This window comes from Balaenoptera physalus, assembly GCF_965194825.1.
Source record: "Balaenoptera physalus genome assembly, chromosome: 2".
In the NCBI taxonomy this organism is placed as follows: Eukaryota; Metazoa; Chordata; class Mammalia; order Artiodactyla; family Balaenopteridae; genus Balaenoptera; species Balaenoptera physalus.
The window spans coordinates 39,050,519-39,072,537 of NC_138883.1; the positions used below are offsets into that span (position 1 = coordinate 39,050,519).

Genomic DNA, 22,019 nt, shown 5'->3' on the forward strand with positions numbered 1-22,019 from the left:
CAGCTCCTTTTACACCTGACTAATAAAGTGCTACAGGGCTGGCTTCCAAGAACTGTTTTTCTTATCCCACGGGGCAGCTACTCTACAGAGAATGGCTTCATTTTCTCACAGCTGTCATCTTTTAACCTTATTTTTGAAATCAGATCTATGGAAAAAAAACACCTGCTTTTCGAGCAGGTGCATGGGGACATGCTTTAGTGGGAACCAGCAGGAGTGGCTTCCCAATGCCATCATTTCACTTAAATTAGCCAAGACTACAGAGTGGTGCCCTCACCTTTCAGGTACCATTTAATCCAGAGTGTGCATTTCAGAGCCAGTCCATTGTAGCAATCACTGTGACATCTCATATCTGCTTAATTACCAGGTTGAAAATGCACCATATTTTGAGTTTCTGGTTAAGTCTAAGTCATTTTTCTTCCAGCCACACACTGCTTGACAGCAAGGAAACATTTCATTAGCAATAAGAATGACTTTCATTTTTTTCTTTCATTTTCAGCTTTTTGAAGAATTCTTTAAATGAAAATGCTAGCAAAACTTGATTTTCATTTCAACTCATTGTCACTTTGATTTATTCTCTAAGCAACGAATGAACGGGAACATAGAGCAAGCAATAAAAATGGCATTTTTCTTCTTCTTTTTTAAAGAACACTCTCATTTTGGCTCAAGGAAGCTTCTTCTCCAATAAGCCAAAGTATTGATCTGTTGAGTAGATCTGAAATTAAAGTTACCCATGACAAGAGGATTTTACCTGTCTTACTACTAAGAGATTTTTTTTCTATTGAAAGTCGATATATGTGTGTGTCTGTGTGTGTTTCATATGTGGGTATAAATGTGTGTATATATGTATATATTCACACACTAAAACATATTCACACTATTTCATACTAAGACAGATTTCAAATAAACTAAGTTAAAATAAGACAAAAATATTTACCTGATCCACCCTATTTTTAATTCTTCTCACAGCCCTTATTTATTATTCACTGAAGATCTTTACAAATCAGAGATGAAGAAGTACAAAATAGGAGTTAAGAACAATCTTGGAAGTTAGACAGATCTAGGTTAAAATTCTGATCGCGTTATTTCCTAGCTCCAAGGTCTTGGACATTTTACTGCTATCTCAGAATCAGTTGCTTGATCTATAAGAGAGGAATAATTTTACTTACTGCATGGCATTTTTATGAGAATTATGTGGTAACATATTTAAAGCATTAACATCAAGCCTAGAACACAGGGGTAGCCAGAAGTGATAATGATTGTATTTACTCAAAGCCCTGTCATGTGAAATTGGAAAAATTAATGAATAACATGCATCCAGTATAGATGGAATCGTCATCCTAGTCCCAACTGCCCTCTTTCTGAGTGGGCTTCTCAGTTCCTGAAACTGACTGACCAATAGCAGAGTAGCTGCTCTACTCTGAGCATTAGGGTCATAGACAGTCAAGTTGTCCAAGGGCTTAAAGATCATTTAGCTCAAACACCTGTCTACTCTCTTCTATTTAAACATAAAATAAACATTTCTCAATTGAAGATTTGTCATTCAATCAATAGAGTTAGGTTTTTAAAATAAAAGTAAGAGATCATGAAGAAACCTAAGAATTTGTCCTGATTTCTTCTTTTCCAGCGCCTCTATCTTCCGTCCAACAGCTAGTACTATTAGCTATCCCTCCAAAATGCATTGATAACCTTTCTCATCAATTCTACTGCTACCACTCTAGACAAGGCTACAACTGTCTCTCATCTGGGCTTCTGCAACAGGCCCCTAACTAATATTTCTGTTTCCAGTTTTGTCTCCATATAGTCCATCTAACTACATAGCAGTAGACTGATATTTTTAGAAAATAATTCAGAACATGGCAACCTTTTTTTTTTGATTGAAGGTTAGGTGATGTATAATATAATATAAATTACAGGTGTACAATATAGTGATTCACAATTTTAAAGGTTATGCTCCATTTAGAGTTATTATAAAATATTTGCTATATTCCCCCTGCTGTGTAATATATCCTTGTAGCTTACTTTATACATAACAGTTTGTACCTCTTAATCTCCTACCCTTATGTTGCCCTGCCCCACTGCCCCTCCCCACTGGTAACCACTAGTTTGTTCTCTATATCTGTAAGTCTGCTTCTTTTTTGTTATATTCACTAGTTTGTTGTATTTTTTTAGATTTCACACATTTGTCTCTCTCTATTCGACTTATTACACTTAGCATAATACCCTCCAAGTCCAACCATGTTGCTGCAAATAGCAAAATTTCATTCTTTTTTATGGCTGAGTAGTATTCCACTGTATATACATATATACCACATCTTCTTTATCCATTCATCTGTTGATAGACATTTAGGCTGCTTTCATATACTGGCAATTGCAAATAATGCTGCTATGAACATCGGGGTCCATGTATCTTTTTGAATTGATGGGTTTTTTTCCCAGATATATACCCAGGAGTAGAATTGCTGGGTCATATGGCAGTTCTATTTTTAGTTTTTTGAGAAACTCCATTTTGTTTTCCATGGTGGCTGCACCAATTTACATTCCCACCAACAGTGTACAAGGGTTCCCTTTTCTCCACATCCTTGCCCACATTTATTATTTGTGTTCTTGCTGATGATAGCCATTCTGACAGGTGTGAGTTGATGTCTCAGTGTGGTTTTGACTTGCATTTCCCTTATGATTAGTGATGTTGAGCATCTTTTCATGTGCCTATTGGCCATCTGCATTTCTTCTTTGGAAAAATGTCTACTCAGGTCTTCTGCCCATTTCTTAATCTGTTTTTTTTTTTTTTGATGTTGAGTTGTATGAACTGCTTATATGTGTTGGATGTTAGCCCCTTATTGGTCATATCATTTGCAAATATTTTCTCCCATTCAGTACGTTGTCTTTTTGTTTGTTGATGGTTTCCTATGATGTGCAAAATCTTTTAAGTTTAATTACATGGCATTTGCTTATTTTTGTTTTTATTTCTTTGCTTTAGGAGATGGTTCCAAAAAATATTACTACAATTTATGTCAAAGAGTGTTCTGCCTATGTTTTCCTCTAGGAGTTTTGTGATATCCAATCTTACATTTAGGTCTTTAATTCATTTTGAGTTTATTTCTGTGTATGGTGTTAGAGAATGGTCTAATGTCATTCTTTTACACGTAGCTGTCCAGTTTTCCCAGCACCACTTATTAAAGAGACTATCTTTTCTCCATTGTATATTCTTGCCTCTTTTGTTGTAGATTAATTGACCTTAAGTGCATGGGTTTATTTATGGGCTCTCTATTCTGTTCCCTTGATCTATATTTCTGTTTTTGTGCCAGTACCATACTGTTTTGATGACCATAGCTTTGTAGTATAGTCTGAAGTCAGGGAGCCTGATTCCTCCAGCTCTGTTCCTCTCCTCAAGATGTTTTGGTTATTTGGGGTTCTTTGTGTTTCCATACAAATTTTAAAATTATTTGTTCTAATTCTGTGAAAAATGCCATTGATATATTCATAGGGATTGCATTGAATTTGTAGATTGCCTTTGGTAGTGTAAACATTTTAACAAAATTGATTCTTCCATTCCAAGAATACAGTATATCTTTCCATCTGTTTGTGTCATCTTCAGTTTCTTTCATCATTGTCTTATAGTTTTCCAGGTATAGGTCTTTTACCTCCTTAGGTAGGTTTATTCCTAGGTATTTTATTCTTTATGATGTGATGGTACATGGGATTTTTTCCTTAATTTCTCTTTCTGATAGTTTGTTGCTAGTTTATAGAAACACAATAGATTTCTGTATATTAATTTTGTATCCTGCAACTTTACCAAATTCATTGATGAACTCTAGTAGTTTTATGGTGGTGTCTTTAGCGTTTTCTATGCACAGTGTCAAGACTATGGCAAACTCTTAATTGCAAGCTTCTAATAACTTTCTGTGGTACTTAGAGTAAAATCCATACCCTGACCATAGCTTACCAGGTCCTATGAGATTAAACACCTGCCCCCCTCATTCTTATTTGTCCCATCATATGCTTCATTCACCTAATCTAAACATTCACCTTTTGGGGACCTCCCTGGTGGTCCAATAATTAAGACTCCACCTTCCAGTGCAGGGTATGCGGGTTCGATCCCTGGTCAGGGAACTAAGATCCCACATGCCGCAGGGCAACTAAGCCTGGGCACAGTAACTACTGAGCCCACGCACTCTGGAGCCCGCACACCACAACTACAGAGCCCATGCACTCTGGAGCCTGTGTGACACAACTAGAGAGCCCATGTGCTGCAACTACTGAGACCGCATGCTCTGGAGCCTGTGCGCCACAACTGGATGAGAAGCCTGTACGTCACTACTAGAGAGAAGCCCATGCGCTGCAGTGAAAGATCCCACATGCCACAACTAAGAACCTACGCAGCCAAAAGTAAATAAATAAATAAATATTAAAAAAAGAAAAAAACAGCTCACCTTTTTAACTTCTCAGCTCTGCTCCTTACATAGACCTAGCTTATTTCTGACTGATCTTTCTTGACTATCAATTTAAAGTTCTCTTACAATTTCAGTCTCTATCATATTACTCTATTTTATATTCTTTATCTTGTTTATATCTTTTTATTTATCTTTCTTTCTTGCAGAATGTAAGCTCTTGTTCCCCAACTGTGACCTCAGCACTTGCAGCAGTACCTGGAACAGACAGTGCTTAAATATTTGTTCAACTAATGAATATGTAAATGTTTTATATTTTAATTAATAATACTTTCCTAAATCCCTCAAAGATAAACGTTATATTTCATCCATCTATGGATCTCTAGCTGCTGTGGTCCCTGCTCTCATGAAACATATTCTGTGGAGGAGACAGAATGTAAATGAGTAAACAAATGAGGTAACTTTCAGATGGTGAGAAGTACTAGGGAGAACATAGTTTCCTAGGGCTGCTTTTACAAAGTACCAAAAACTGGTTGGCTAAGAACAGCAGAAATGTATTGCCTCACAGTCCTGGTAGCCAGAAGCCCATACTGAAGGTGGCTTGTGGCAGCATAATTCCAATCTTAACCTGGTATTTTCCCTGTGTTAACATAGGGAAACATAGTTAACTTTCCTTGTATACTTATACTCTCTTCTCAATTAATTTGTAAAGATTTCAAGGTGAAAGACCAGGTTGATGGTCTCACATTCCATGTATGTGATGTTCAGACTTAATATATAGCTAGAAGTAAATGGGCCCATTTTATTAGAGAGCAGTCAGCAATAGTAGGAATGAACTTGTTATTCTTATTAGAATGAATAGATCTTTTAAAATCCCATGCATTCCTACTGTTAACTGACCCCAGAAGAAGCTGGAAATAAATTGTTTATTAAGGGAAATAACATTTTATGGCCCAGAACTTTGCTTTAAGTATATCTTAGCATATAAATTTAGATATTAGGAATAGTCACAGTGGTATACACAGAAAAGACTTGTCGAATGGAGCTATAATACAGATATCAAAAAATAAAAACTTCTCAAAAGGACATTCTGTACCTTCAACCTTTCTTTCACCTCTCAGTTAACTAACCTGATAATGGGGTTCTGCTATGTCAGTAATTAGAACTATATTGGAGTAATAAGCCTGCCGTATGTTTCCCTACCATTTCACTGCATTTAGTATGCTATTGCTGAAGTTTGGCTTTATAACTCTTTGGAATGACGTTTACCAAAGATGGGAGACTGAGAAGATGGCACAGTGAGGACTTTTAAGTTTAGAAGCTCACCCTAAGTGTCTGAGAGTAGAATTCCAGTTTTACTTTAGGCTCTCCTGTGACAGTCTTCAGAAGACAACACATTAGCTGCAGAGTTATGCTGTGCTATGGAGTGATTTCCTGCACATCCTAATCAAGGTACTTAAACTCTGAACTCAAACAGCATTGTCAGTTGATAGTTCTACCAGTTGTACATAAGTCTGGAAAGTTAGATAATTTTTTTTTATGTATGCATGCATTTACAGATAGAAAATGTCTTTCATGACATTTTATATATTTGATTATGTTTTCCAGACTTTACGGACCCTCTGTTTTCTCTTGGGATTTTTCTGGACTTTCCAGAAAGTTGTAGAGATATAGGATCTTCTTAAGGAAAATTGACATTTTTGGTACAATTTTACTTCTAAAAGAGTTTCTATAGTGTTTGTTGAATCCTCAATGTCTACTGTCTTTCTTTTTTTTTTTTTTTTAGAAATTTCATGTAATGTCTGAAACATTTATATTAACATATTTCCATACAAATACAAATATAAGATTTTTAGGAATTTCATGTAATGTCTGAAACATTTATATTAACATATTTCCATACAAATAACCCAATGAAAGTTTAGTATTAGTTGTTTTGTTTGCTTTTTTATACTGCAGGTTCTTATTAGGCATCAATTTTATACACATCAGTGTATACATGTCAATCCCAATCGCCCAATTCAGCACACCACCATCCCCACCTCACCGCAGTTTTCCCCCCTTGGTGTCCATATGTCCATTCTCTACATCTGTGTCTCAACTTCTGCCCTGCAAACTGGCTCATCTGTACCATTTTTCTAGGTTCCACATACATGCATTAATATACGATATTTGTTTTTCTCTTTCTGACTTACTTCACTCTGTATGACAGTCTCTAGATCCATCCACGTCTCAACAAATGACTCAATTTCGTTCCTTTTTATGGCTGAGTAATATTCCATTGTATATATGTACCACATCTTCTTTATCCATTCGTCTGTTGATGGGCATTTAGGTTGCTTCCATGACCTGGCTATTGTAAATAGTGCTGCAATGAACATTTGGGTGCATGTGTCTTTTTGAATTACGGTTTTCTCTGGGTATATGCCCAGTAGTGGGATTGCTGGGTCATATGGTAATTCTATTTTTAGTTTTTTAAGGAACCTCCATATTGTTCTCCATAGTGGCTGTATCAATTTACATTCCCACCAACAGTGCAAGAGGGTTCCCTTTTCTCCACACCCTCGCCAGCATTTGTTGTTTGTAGATTTTCTGATGATGCCCATTCTAACAGGAGTGAGGTGATACCTCATTGTAGTTTTGATTTGCATTTCCCTAATAATTAGTGATGTTGAGCATCTTTTCATGTGCCTCGTGGCCATCTGTATGTCTTCTTTGGAGAAATGTCTATTTAGGTCTTCTGCCCATTTTTGGATTGGGGTGTTTGTTTCTTTGATATTGAGCTGAATGAGCTGTTTATATATTTTGGAGATTAATCCTTTGTCCGTTGATTCATTTGCAAATATTTTCTCCCATTCTGAGGGTTGTCTTTTCGTCTTGTTTATGGTTTCCTTTGCTGTGCAAAAGCTTTGAAGTTTCATTAAGTCCCACTTGTTTATTTTTGTTTTTATTTCCATTACTCTAGGAGGTGGATCAAAAAAGATCTTGCTGTGATTTATGTCAAAGAGTGTTCTTCCTATGTTTTCCTCTAAGAGTTTTATAGTGTCCAGTCTTATATTTAGGTCTCTAATCCATTTTGAGTTTATTTTTGTGTATGGTGTTAGGGAGTATTCTAATTTCATTCTTTTACATGTAGCTGTCCAGTTTTCCCAGCACCACTTATTGAAGAGACTGTCTTTTCTCCATTGTATATCTTTGCCTCCTTTGTCATAGATTAGTTGACCATAGGTGCGTGGGTTAATCTCTGGGCTTTCTATCTTGTTCCATTGATCTATGTTTCTGTTTTTGTGCCAGTACCATATTGTCTTGATTACTGTAGCTTTGTAGTATAGTCTGAAGTCAGGGAGTCTGATTCCTCCAGCTCCATTTTTTTGCCTCAAGACTGCTTTGGCTATTCGGGGTCTTTTGTGTCTCCATACAAATTTTAAGATGATTTGTTCTAGCTCCGTAAAGAATGCCATTGGTAATTTGATAGGGATTGCATTGAATCTGTAGATTGCTTTGGGTAGTATACTCATTTTCACAATGTTGATTCTTCCAATCCAAGAACATGGTATATCTCTCCATCTGTTGGTATCATCTTTAATTTCTTTCATCAGTGTCTTATAGTTTTCTGCATACAGGTCTTTTGTCTCCCTAGGTAGGTTTATTCCTAGGTATTTTATTCTTTTTGTTGCAATGGTAAATGGGAGTGTTTCCATAATTTCTCTTTCAGATTTTTCATCATTAGTGTATAGGAATGCAAGAGATTTCTGTGCATTAATTTTGTATCCTGCAACTTTACCATATTCATTAATTAGCTCTAGCAGTTTTCTGGTGGCAGTTTTAGGATTCTCTATGTATAGTATCATGTCATCCGCAAACAGTGACAGTTTTACTTCCTCTTTTCCAATTTGTATTCCTTTTATTTCTTTTTCTTCTCTGATTGCCGTGGCTAGGACTTCCAGAACTATGTTGAATAATAGTGGTGAGAGTGGACATCCTTGTCTCGTTCCTGATCTTAGAGGAAATGCTTTCAGTTTTTCACCATTGAGAATGATGTTTGCTGTGGGTTTGTCATATATGGCCTTTATTATGTTGAGGTAGGTTCCCTCTATGCCCACTTTCTGGAGAGTTTTTATCATAAATGGGTGTTGAATTTTGTCAAAAGCTTTTTCTGCATCTATTGAGATGATCATATGGTTTTTATTCTTCAATTTGTTAATATGGTGTATCACATTGATTGATTTGCGTATATTGAAGAATCCTTGCATCCCTGGGATAAATCCCACTTGATCGTGGTGTATGATCCTTTTAATGTGTTGTTGGATTCTGTTTGCTAGTATTTTGTTGAGGATTTTTGCATCTATATTCATCAGTGATATTGGTCTGTAATTTTCTTTTTTTGTAGTGTCTTTGTCTGGTTTTGGTATCAGGGTGATGGTGGCCTCATAGAATGAGTTTGGGAGTGTTCCTTCCTCTGCAATTTTTTGGAAGAGTTTGAGAAGGATGGGTGTTAGCTCTTCTCTAAATGTTTGATAGAATTCACCTGTGAAGCCATCTGGTCCTGGACTTTTGTTTGTTGGAAGATTTTTAATCACAGTTTCAATTTCATTACTTGTGATTGGTCTGTTCATATTTTCTGTTTCTTCCTGATTCAGTCTTGGAAGGTTATACCTTTCTAAGAATTTGTCCATTTCTTCCAGGTTGTCCATTTTATTGGCATAAAGTTGCTTATAGTAGTCTCTTAGGATGTTTTGTATTTCTGCGGTGTCTGTTGTAACTTCTCCTTTTTCATTTCTGGTTTTATTGATTTGAGTCCTCTCCCTCTTTTTCTTGATGAGTCTGGCTAATGGCTTATCAATTTTGTTTATCTTCTCAAAGAACCAACTTTTAGTTTTATTGATCTTTGCTATTGTTTTCTTTGTTTCTATTTCATTTACTTCTGCTCTGATCTTTATGATTTCTTTCCTTCTGCTAACTTTGGGTTTTGTTTGTTCTTCTTTCTCTAGTTTCTTTAGGTGTAAGGTTAGATTGTTTACTTGAGATTTTTCTTGTTTCTTTAGGTAGGCTTGTATAGCTATAAACTTCCCTCTTAGAACCGCTTTTGCTGCATCCCATAGGTTTTGGGTCGTCGTGTTTTCATTGTCATTTGTCTCTAGGTATTTTTTTATTTCCTCTTTGATTTCTTCAGTGATCTCTTGGTTATTTAGTAACGTATTGTTTAGCCTCCATGTGTTTGTCTTTTTTACGTTTTTTTCCCTGTAATTCATTTCTAATCTCATAGCGTTGTGGTCAGAAAAGATGCTTGGTATGATTTCAATTTTCTTAAATTTACTGAGGCTTGATTTGTGACCCAAGATGTGATCTATCCTGGAGAATGTTCCGTGTGCACTTGAGAAGAACGTGTAATCTGCTGTTTTTGGATGGAATGCCCTATATATATCAATTAAATCTATCTGGTCTATTGTGTCATTTAAAGCTTCTGTTTCCTTATTTATTTTCATTTTGGATGATCTGTCCATTGGTGTAAGTGAAGTGTTAAAGTCCCCCACTATTATTGTGTTACTGTCGATTTCCTCTTTTATAGCTGTTAGCAGTTGCCTTATGTATTTAGGTGCTCCTATGTTGGGTGCATATATATTTATAATTGTTATATCTTCTTCTTGGATTGATCCCTGGATCATTATGTAGTGTCCTTCCTTGTCTCTTGTAACATTCTTTATTTTAAAGTCTATTTTATCTGATATGAGTATAGCTACTCCAGCTTTCTTTTGATTTCCATTTGCATGGAATATCTTTTTCCATCCCCTCACTTTCAGTCTGTATGTGTCCCTAGGTCTAAAGTGGGTCTCTTGTAGACAGCATATATATGGGTCTTGTTTTTGTATCCATTCAGCCAGTCTATGTCTTTTGGTTGGGGCGTTTAATCCATTCACGTTTAAGGTAATTATCGATATGTATGTTCCTATGACCATTTTCTTAATTGTTTTGGGTTTGTTTTTGTAGGTCCTTTTCTTCTCTTGTGTTTCCCACTTAGAGAAGTTCCTTTAGCATTTGTTGTAGAGCTGGTTTGGTGGTGCTGAATTCTCTTAGCTTTTGCTTGTCTGTAAAGCTTTTGATTTCTCCATCAAATCTAAATGTGATCCTTGCCGGGTAGAGTAATCTTGGTTGTAGGTTCTTCCCTTTCATCACATTAAGTATATCATGCCACTCCCTTCTGGCTTGCAGAGTTTCTGCTGAGAAATCAGCTGTTAACCTTATGGGAGTTCCCTTGTATGTTATCTGTCGTTTTTCCCTTGCTGCTTTCAATAATTTTTCTTTGTCTTTAATTTTTGCCACTTTGATTACTATGTGTCTCGGCGTGTTTCTCCTTGGGTTTATTCTGTATGGGACTCTCTGCGCTTCCTGGACTTGGGTGGCTACTTCCTTTCCCATGTTAGGGAAGTTTTCGACTATAATCTCTTCAAATATTTTCTCTGGTCCTTTCTCTCTCTCTTCTCCTTCTGGGACCCCTATAATGCGAATGTTGTTGCGTTTAATGTTGTCCCAGAGGTCTCTTAGGCTGTCTTCATTTCTTTTCATTCTTTTTTCTTTAGTCTGTTCCGCAGCAGTGAATTCCACCATTCTGTCTTCCAGGTCACTTATCCGTTCTTCTGCCTCAGTTATTCTGCTATTGATTCCTTCTAGTGTAGTTTTCATTTCAGTTATTGTATTGGTCATCTCTGTTTGTTTGTTCTTTAATTCTTCTAGGTCTTTGTTAATCATTTCTTGCATCTTCTCAATCTTTGCCTCCATTCTTATTCCGAGGTCCTGGATCATCTTCACTACCATTATTCTGAATTCTTTTTCTGGAAGGTTGCCTATCTCCACTTCATTTAGTTGTTTTTCTGGGGTTTTTTCTTGTTCCTTCATCTGGTACATAGCCCTCTGCCTTTTCATCTTGTCTACCTTTCTGTAACTGTGGTTTTTGGTCCACAGGCTGCAGGATTGTAGTTTTTCTTGCTTCTGTTGTCTGCCCTCTGGTGGTTGAGGCTATCTAAGAGGCTTGATGGGAGGCTCTGGTGGTGGGTAGAGCTGACTGTTGCTGTGGCGGTCAGAGCTCAGTAAAACCTTAATCCACTTGACTGTTGATGGGTGGGGCTGGGTTCCCTCCCTGTTGGTTGTTTTGCCTGTGAGGCAACCCAACACTGGAGCCTACCCGTGCTCTTTGGTGGGGTTAATGGCAGACTCTGGGAGGGCTCACGCCAAGGAGAACTTCCCAGAACCTCGGCTGCCAGTGTCCTTATCCCCACGGTGAAACAGAGCCACCACTCGCCTCTGCAGGAGACCCCCCAACACCAGCAGGTAGGTCTGGTTCAGTCTCCCCCAGGGTCACTGCTCCTTCCCCTGGGTCCCGATGCACACATTACTTTGTGTGTGCCCTCCAAGAGTGGGGTCTCTGTTTCCCCCAGTCCTGTCAAAGTCCTGCAATCAATTCCCAGTAGGCTTCAAAGTCTGATTCTCTAGGAATTCCTCTTCCTGTAGCCGGACCCCCAGGTTGGGAAGCCTGACGTGGGGCTCAGAACCTTCACTCCAGTGGGTGGACTTCTGTGGTATAAGTGTTCGCCAGTCTGTGAGTCACCCACCCAGCAGTTATGGGATTTGATTTTACTCTGATTGCGCCCCTCCTACCGTCTCACTGTGGCTTCTCCTCTGTCCTTGGACGTGGGGTATCCTCCTTGGTGAAGTCCAGGGTCTTCCTGTCAATGATTGTCCAGCAGCCAGTTTTGATTCTGGTGCTCTCGCAAGAGGGAGTGAGAGCACGTCCTTCTACTCCGCCATCTTGGTTAATCGCCTTTTTCATCTCTACTGTCTTTCTTGAGGAATTTTGGCAATATACATCAAAAGCTTTAGTGTTTTGCATCTTATGAATTAATAATTCTTTCTTTAGAAATTTATCATAAAGACATAATCATGAATGTGAATAAAGACTTAACTATGTAAATGTTCATCAAAGCTCTGCTTGTAAGAGGGGAAGCATAAGTTGTATTTTGCTGCAAGGCACAGAAAATCATATTAATAGTGTGGAAATAGTCTACTCCTAGTTTGTTTCTGCAATCCGATTGAGAAACTAGGCTCTTTCTATCCTTCTCTGCCATCCTCATTGGGCAGCATTTTTTTAGTCCTCTTTCTGTTGGTCATAAAACTATGGCCACAGATCCAAGCAGCAACCTGGAGAAAATGAAGTAAATGATAAATAAAGCTCTCCATTCATCATGGCAAGGGGTGATATTTCCCAGAAGTCTCCCTATCTCAGTAGACTTGCCCCTACCTCTCATTGGCCAGAAGTGGGTCATATGGCAAATTCTAGGTGCAAGGAGGCTGGGAAAGTAGGTACCTGGAAAAAGAGATAGAATTTCCATGATTTATATGGAACACTCTTCAATCATTTCCTAGGGGATAAATACACTGCAACCCCAAGCAAAATCGGGGTTAAATTGACAGGAAATGGAGAAAATATGGCCATTGGGTAGGTACTAACATTCTTGCCACTCATGTGTGAAATAATTAGGTACAGATGCAATGAAACTTTCAAAGTTATGTTATAAATTTACTTCATACTATGGAAAGTAAGTGTTAAATTATAAATATTACAGTTCTCTGTACTTTGGAAGATTAAAAATAATTCCTGGGCTCAAAATATGGAAGGAAGACAGTAAGGCTTTGCACTAAAGTATTCCAAAATTCATCTCTGGGTAGAAGGAATTGTTAGGAATTAGAGTGAGTTTAGAGTTTTGGTAGGTAATATTTGACCAGGTAATCAAGTAATACTGGACTTCCATCCCATATTTCAGCCATTCTTCTACACAAATCCTCCAAGGAACAAATTTGTTATCTGGCAGTATATCTGACATCCCAACAAGGTGGTGCCCCATGATAGAGATCTAAATAATCTCTTCTAAATCTAATGCTCACTCAACCCCAATTTCCCTCTACTCCCAAGTCCAGCCTTCATCTTGGGACCTTCTAGATTGTGGTGGCAGAGAAAAGAGAGGGGAACAGACAGGGTCTCATGAAAGGCCTGGATTCAATTGCAACTACTGCCTCCTATTTGGAGGTGTGAAGAGGGGAAAAAATTTCATCCAGTGTTTAACTTTTTAAAATATAATGACTCTGACCACTGGAAAATATACCCTAGCAGCATTCCAATCTACAGCCTATAATGTTAAATCTCTGTTTCAGAAAGTGAAAGAGGAGGAAGAGAGGAGAGAAAAAATGTTTCCCTCTCTTGGTCCACAGGATAATTTATATTTCATATGAATCTTCTAAATTTTCTACAATGAACATATTTTAATTCTATAATAATAAAATATTATAATAGCGTCACATTTTTGACATGAGTTGCATATTTAATGAGGCGTTATTTCCTGAAAGACTGTTTTCCACTCTTTTATTTTCATAGGTCATAACTTTTGCTGCAGTAAATAACATGCAGTAGTCAATACTGGGGAAGTGATAGATTTTGCAATTAATATTTACAGCAAAGGGAAATAAATGAAAATTTTATAACTAAAAGGAATAGGATCAGGAAAAGGAATATAAACAAAAAATTAAATGTGATAGAAAAATAATATCTTAGATTTGAAACGAAGCTTAGAAGTCACCTACTTATTCTAATTTTTCACTCTCAAAACGCAATCACCTCTTGACATATAGTCACTTAAGTTCTGCTTGAATGCTTTCAGTAACACAACATTCACTATTATTTATATTAGTATAAGTTATATTACCAGCCATTTCTTGTGTTGTACCAAAAACTTTTGCTTTAAGATCCCACCTCCTCTCCATCTCATGGTCTAAACTTGCAAACTTCCCGATATGTGTCTGGTGAGATGGATGCAGATGGATCATGTTCTTTCTAAAAGTTTTACATTATTTATTTTTGCTCAAAAGATCATAATTTCTATCTATGATCCTAACAGTATTTAAACCCCCATATTTTCAATGTTAGGTGTAATTCTAATATTCCCTACTCATTCATTAATAGATAATTCTCTTGATTTTCTTCTTATTTGAAGAACTTTTGTTTTTATGTGTCTTGCAAGTTCTGTCTCCCTTTTTATGATACCTTTCCTAATTCTCTATCTGACTTTGTGCCACTTTCTTATTCTCCTTCTTGATGACTTTATTCTATTGGTTGCTATATTACTGTGTGGCTATATCACAATACAAGACAAAAGTATTTAAGTTTCTCTTTCTATAGAATTCTGAATTATTCAGATAGGCCATATGTTACAGAGGTAGTTCTACTATGTTTCATCTGCTCTTAAAGCACAGGTGGAAGTCTCCATGTCTTATACAAATTTGTGTCACCCAGTGCTTAACAGAGAACCTAATTGTAAGGTCTCTACATAGGGTATGCAAGGAAGCATACTATATCCTTCATCTATACTATAAATATTAGCTATATGTGTATATACAATATTGATATAATCAGATATATATGTATATATGATAATGAAAAATTTATAGTGAATCTAGTACACTGGAACTGTTTATCTTTTTGAACCTTTAAGAAGCCTGACTGTAAGCAATACTAAGACCATTGGCTTTCTCATCAGCTGACTCTTGAACTAGTTAATAGTTCTTCCAGAAGCGAGCTTCTTGCTTCTGCTGATAATTTCTTGGGAGTACTGAAAAAAGCATTTTTAAAAAGCTAGTATTACAGAAAAGACTGTTAAGTGAAAGAGTGATTACAAAACTATGGAAACAATAAGAAATTTTGAGTTACAGCCATTCACCAGAGTGCAGGATTGATCTTCTTGCCAAACTTATGCTCTGTCCATCTTGTGCAATTACTGTTTTTTCACATAAATAGGATCATTTTTGGAGTATGCCAAGAAGGATGCTAATCTATGCTTTTACCTATAACGGTGTATTTGCTATTAAAAGACAAATACAAAATTATTTATCTTCATTTTTCATGCATCATCACCCAAATATAAACAGTCTGTCTGGTTTTAATTAGTGATTCAGATAAGAAACAAATTGAACTTAAAGAATCTTTTAGATTTTCTGCTACTGAATTTCCATTTATGATGCAGACTCCAGAAGTCACCCATGACTTCTCTTGATGGATTTTATCACAGTTTTAGAAGAATGTAGAATTTATCTGCTGTAATTAAAGATTTTACACTCAGTCTTTTTCCTCTGAGCAAATATTTAAAATTCCAAATATCCACAAAATGTAAATTTTTGTTAGGTCGCCTTCCTTTGAAAGAAATCAGTGAGGAAAAAGGATACCTAAAGGAACATTACCTAGCAAATGAGAAATACATAATTTAGAAAGTTCACTAATGGTATTGCTTTTGTAATTGACATAAAGGCAAAGTGTATAGGAAAGTTTATTGTTTTTGAGGTCACTCACACCTGATTCAAACTCCAGGTCGGTCCATCACTTTCTAGGTATGTAATCTCATGATATTTATTTAGCATCTGCTTCATTCTCCTTATCTCTAAAATGGGGATGATAATATCTATCTTTTAGCATTGTAATGAAAGTTAAATAGAAACATGTATATGAAACACTTAGCTTAATGTCTGACATATATATTTTTATTATTATTATTAATGTCAAATATAGTTTCTCTTTAATTCAACATTCTATTGGAAGATCTAGCCAGAGAAATTGGAGAAGTAAAAAAAAAAAAAAAAAACATAAAAGACATCCAAATTAGAAAAGAAGATGTAAAATGGTTTCTGTTCACAGACGACATAATCTTATATGTAGAAACCCTAAATATTCCACAGAAAATTTAGAGATAATAAACAAATTCAGAAAGTTGTAGGATATAAAATCAGCATGCAAAAATCAGTTGCATTTCTATACATTAACAATGAGCAATCCAAAAAGGATACTAAGAATCAATTTCATAAAAATAGCATCAGAAAGAATAAAGTACTTAAGAATAAATTTAACCAGGGTGGAAAAGACTTGTACACTGCAAACTACAAAACATTCCTGCAATATATTAAAGAAGACATAAAAATAAACTTAAAAAGTCCCACATTCATGGATTGGAAGACTTAATATTTTTAAGATGGCAATACTACCCAAAGCCAGCTGAAGATTCAAAGCAATTCCTAACAAAATATCAACAATGTTTTTGCATAAATAGAAAAATCTATCCTTAAGTTCATTTGTGATTTCAAGGGACCCCACATAGCCAAAACAATCTTGAAAAAGATAAAGTTGGAGAACTCATACTTCTTGAATTCAGAACTTGCTACAAAGCTACCATAACAAACAGCATGGGAAACAGATACATAGATAAATGAAATCAAATAGAGAGTCAAGAAATAAACTATTGCATATATGGTCAATTGATTTTTGACAAGGGTGTCAAGACCATTAACAAAGAAAGGATAGTCTTTTCAACAAAGGGTGCTGGGAAAGCTAGATATCCATATGTAAAAGACTGAAATTATACCCTTACCTTACACCATACACAAAAGTTAACTCAAAATGGACTAAAATCTCAATGTAAGAACTAAAACTGTGACAACTTTATTTAAAAAAAAAAACCTAGAGGAAAATATTCATGACATTTGATTTGCCAATGATTTCAACATTGTCATAACGTACAAACAACAAAAGAAAAGTAGATAAACTGGACTTCATTAAAATTTAACACTTTTGTCCATTAAATGACATTATCTAGAGAATGAAAAAGCCACCCTCAGAATGAGAGGAAATATCTGCAAAACATTTATTTGATAAGGGATTGATGTCCAGAATAGATAAAGAACTCCTATAAGTCAGCAACTACTAAAAAATAAACAATTTAATTTAAAAAATACATAAGGACTTGAAAAGACATTTCTCCAAGGAGCATATGCAAATGACCAGTGAGCACATGGAAATATCTCAACATTATTAACCATTGGGTAAATTAAAATTAAAATCACAACGAGATACTACTTCACACTCATTAGCATGGCTATTATAAAAAACAGGAAAATAAACATCGGTGAAGATGCTGGAGAAACTGGAAATCTTGTACATTCTTGAAGAGATATAAAATGGTTCAGCCACTGTGCAAAACAGTTTGGTGGGTCCTCATACAGCTAAAATAGAAGAATTACTATATGATACAGCAATTCCACTTCTCATTATATACTTAGAAGCTTTATTCAAACAGATACTTGAATGCCTATGTTCATAGCAGCATTATTCACAATAGCCAAAACGTTGAAAACAACCCAAATATCCACAACAGGTAAATGGATAAACAAAATGTGGCATATACATATAATGGAATGAAATGGTTAAAAGGGATAAAATTCTGATACATGCTACAACTTGGATGAGCCTTGAGAACATTTTGCTAAGTGAAAGAAAGCCAGACACAAAAAAACAATCGTATAATTCCACATATATAGGGTACCTAGAATAGGCAAATTCTTAGAGACAGAAAGTAAAACAGATGTTATTCGGGGCTGTGGGGTGGGGAGAATGGAGAGTTATTGTTTAACGGGTACAGAGATCCTCTTTGAGATTATGAAAAAGTTGTAGAGTTAGATGGTGGTGATAGTTGCACAACATTGTGAATGTACTTAATGCCACTGAACTTTACACTTTAAATTGGTTAAGATGGTAAATCTTATTTTATGTATATTTTAGCACAATAAAATATTTTCAAGGAACAGGATACAAAAAGATATCCCATATATACACTAATCAATAGAAAGCTGGAGTAGATATATTCTGTCAGAAAAGTTTATATTGAATCAAGTAAAATTACCAGGAGTAAAGAAGGAAATTACAGTTATCCCTTGAACAACATGGGCGTTAGGGGCACCAACCCCAGCACAGTCAAAAATCCACATATAACTTTACAGTCGGCCCTCCATAGATTAAACCAAATGTGGATTATGGAGTATGTATTTATTGAAAATATTGCATATAAGTTGACCCACACAGTTCAAATCCCTGTTGTTCAAGGGTCAACTGTACATACAATCAAAAGGTCAAGTCAGCAAAAAAACACAAAAATCCTAAATGTGTTTGCATATAGCACATACCAATAGAATTTCAAACTAGAAGAAACAAAAACTGATAGAACTAAAAGGAGATATAAACAAACCAACAATTATAGTTAGGAGATTCAAAACCCCTTTCTCAGTAACCAATAGAAAGTCAATAGGCTATAGATAAAGAACCAGATAACACCAGTAACCAACACACATGGCATTTTGAAAACACCCCAAACCAACAGAAGAATAAACATTATTCTCAAATCCTATGGATCGTTTGCTGAAATAGAGAAGAAAAAAAGACAAACTATATCTTAAAACAAAATTACTATATCATATATTCATAAATTTATGGACCCTCAAAGTACTCAAGATATATCCCAGAATGATAATGGCTCATTATATTTCTTAAAGATCAAATCAAATCTTTATAAAACCCAAGAATGAAGAAATGCCACTGTCATATTTTCCCAAATTTATTAATACTATTCACATACTATATTACTTTCCTTGAGTGGCCAAATATCGACCCATTTAGAACACATGTTCTCAAACTTTAACATGCCTCAGAATCACCTGAAAGGCTTATTACAACCCTATTTGCTGCACCCTACTTCCAGAGTTTCTAATTCAGTAGGTCTGGGGTGAGGCCCAAGAATCTGCAATGCTGACCAAATTCCCAAGTGAGGCTGAGGCTGCTGATCCAAGAACCACACTTGGAGAACCTCTGCTTTGGAAGATTAGAGCCAAGTTGTTCCAAATTTATATAGCCATTTCACTATAATCTATAAAAGCATTCTTTGACTTTCCTACGATCAGGTGGCAAAAATTATACATTACAAAAACGAATTAAGACCAAAATCGCCATAATGTTTTCAAATAGATGTTATTTTGAAATAAAATATTATATTAGAAATACTATACTGAGAAAATATGTAGTTTTTTTTACTCAGACTAGAATCTGATAAAACTCTTATACAGATCAATTTTGTAATACTTATCAATATTATATTTAAATGATTAACTAATTGCATACCTAATATCTCTTTTCTCCACTTGATTTCTCTCACTTACCCATAAGGGCAAGGACTATCCTCTCCTCTATAGTTTACTGTTGTATCTCTATTGCCTAGCGCAATGTGTAATACATAACAGGTATTTTTAAAATAATTGTTGAATAAATAAATTTTAAAAAACTACTATATCTTAAACCAAACATTAACCAAATTTAACATAATTGAAATCATGCAAATTATGTTCTCTGACCATAATGGAATTCAACAAGAACTTAATAACAGAAAGATAACAAGAAAATCTCCAAATACTTGAAAATTAAACAACATATCTAAATGATACATGGATTAAAAATGAAGTCACAGGAAAATTAGAAAATATTTGGAACTGAATGAGTATGAAAGTCCAAATAAATGAAAGTTTGTGGGATGTATCTCAAGCAGTGCTTAGAGGTAAATTTATACCCTTAAATGCTTATATTAGAAAAGAAGCAAGATCTCAACTGAATAATCTATTTTTTCACCTTAAAAACTGAAAAATGTAAAATAACCCAGAGTAAGTAGAAGAAAGGAAATAATAAAAACCAAATCTATTCAATAAAATTGAAAAGAGAAACTCAGTGACCCAAGGATGATTCGTTGAAAATATTAATAGAGAAAATCAGTGAAACCCAAAGATGATTCTTTGAAAACATCAATAATAATAATAAATTAATGCTAACTTCTGCCAAGACATACAAGTAAACTATAGACAAGTATTTCTCTTAAATACAGACACAAAAAATCTTCAATAATATACAAGCAAATCTAATCTAATTACATATAGAAAAAAGAGTACAACATAACTGAAGATGTTTATTCCAGGAACGGAAAGTTTGTTCAGTGTTTGAAAGTCAGTCAATGTAACCCACCATATTAACGCAATAAAGAAAAAAAATCACATAATGATATCAATTGATGCAGAAAAAGAATTTGACAAAATTCAACATCTATTCCCTCATCACAAAAACTCATCAAACTGGGAATATAAGGCACTTCCTCAACTTGATAAACAACATCTACAAAAACCTACCACAAATATCACTTAATAGTAAGAAACTGAATGTGTTCACTCTAACATTGTGAATAAAGCCAACTGTCTACCCTCACCACTACTAGTCAACATTATAAGTCATAGTCAGTACAATAAGGTAGAGAAAATAAGGTAGAGAAAATTTAAGAAATTAAAAGCATATATATCAGTAATAAAGAAATATAACTGTCCCTATTCACAGATTACATGATTGTCTAGGTGAAAATGTTCATGGAATCTATCAAAAAGTTTCTAGAACTAATAAATGTTTTGGAAAGCAGCAGGGCATAAGGTCAACACACAAATATCAATCTTATTTCTATGTACTAGCAATGAATAACTGGAAAATGAAATTTTGAAAAATAGTATAACTTACATTAGCACCAAAACTTGAAATTTTTAGGTATAAATCTACCAAAACATGTGCAGGCTCTCTATGCATAATGCTGTGAATCACTAATGAAACAATTCAAGGATGATGTAAGTATATCAGAAGGTATACTATGTCTTGGATTGAAATACTTAAAATAGTTAAGATGATCTTACAATTTTCTTTGTCAATAACACCTCAGCAAAGCTGAAAAAAAATAGTTAAGATGTCAATTTTCCCCAAACTAATCTACTTATTGAAGAAAAATCCCAACAGGAATTTTTGTAGATAGATACTAGACAAGTTGATTCAAAAATTTATAGGGAAAGGTAAAAAAATAGAATAACCAAAGTAATTTTGAAAAAGAAAAATAAAGTCGAATGACTCACATTACCCAATTTAAACACATATAAAAATCTAAATAATCAAGACAGCATGGTCCTGGTGAATGAGCAGATACAGATATCAACAGAGCAGATAGATGTTTCATTGAACATAGAATCCATAAATAGTTCCTCATAAATATGACCAACTGATATTTTATTGTGGGAAAATACACATGAAGTTAATCACATTTATGCTTTTAAATGTACAATTCAGAATAATTCAGTTCATTTGGCCAATTGATTTTTGACAAAGTTGCAAAGGCAATTTCATACAGAATAGATTGTCTTTTTGACAAATGGTGTTGGGATAATTTGACATGCAAAAAAACAATCTTGACTCAAACCTCATCCCTTATACAAAAAATAATTCAAAATGAACCATAGAACTAAATTCAAAACATAAAACTATAATAAAACTTTAAAATAGGAGAAAATCTTTATTACTGGGATTTAGGTTAAAAGTTCCCAGACACGATTTTAAAAGAACAGTCCATCAAAGAGAAAAAAGATTGCCAAATTAAACTTCATCGTAATTAACATTTTTTTTCAGTGGATACACTGCTGTGAATAAGCAATGAAATACTGCTAAGAGAATAAAAAGACAAGCTGCAGACTGGGAAAAATATTTGCAAATCTGATCTCCAACAAAACATGTGTATCCAGAATACATAAAGAATCTGTAAAGAACTCTCATATCTCAACAGAAAGGAAAAAATCACCCCAACTAACAAATGGGCAAAAGGCTTGAAAAAACACTTTATCCAAGAGAATATACAAATGTAAAATAAGAAC

The 22,019-nt window shown here is 34.9% G+C and overlaps 1 long non-coding RNA gene across 1 annotated transcript in view; it reads left to right on the forward strand.

Moving 5' to 3' along the window:
- The window catches only part of LOC309655388, a 391,996-nt gene that overhangs the window by 42,229 nt on the left and 327,748 nt on the right, over positions 1-22,019 (forward strand). The window lies entirely within an intron of this gene.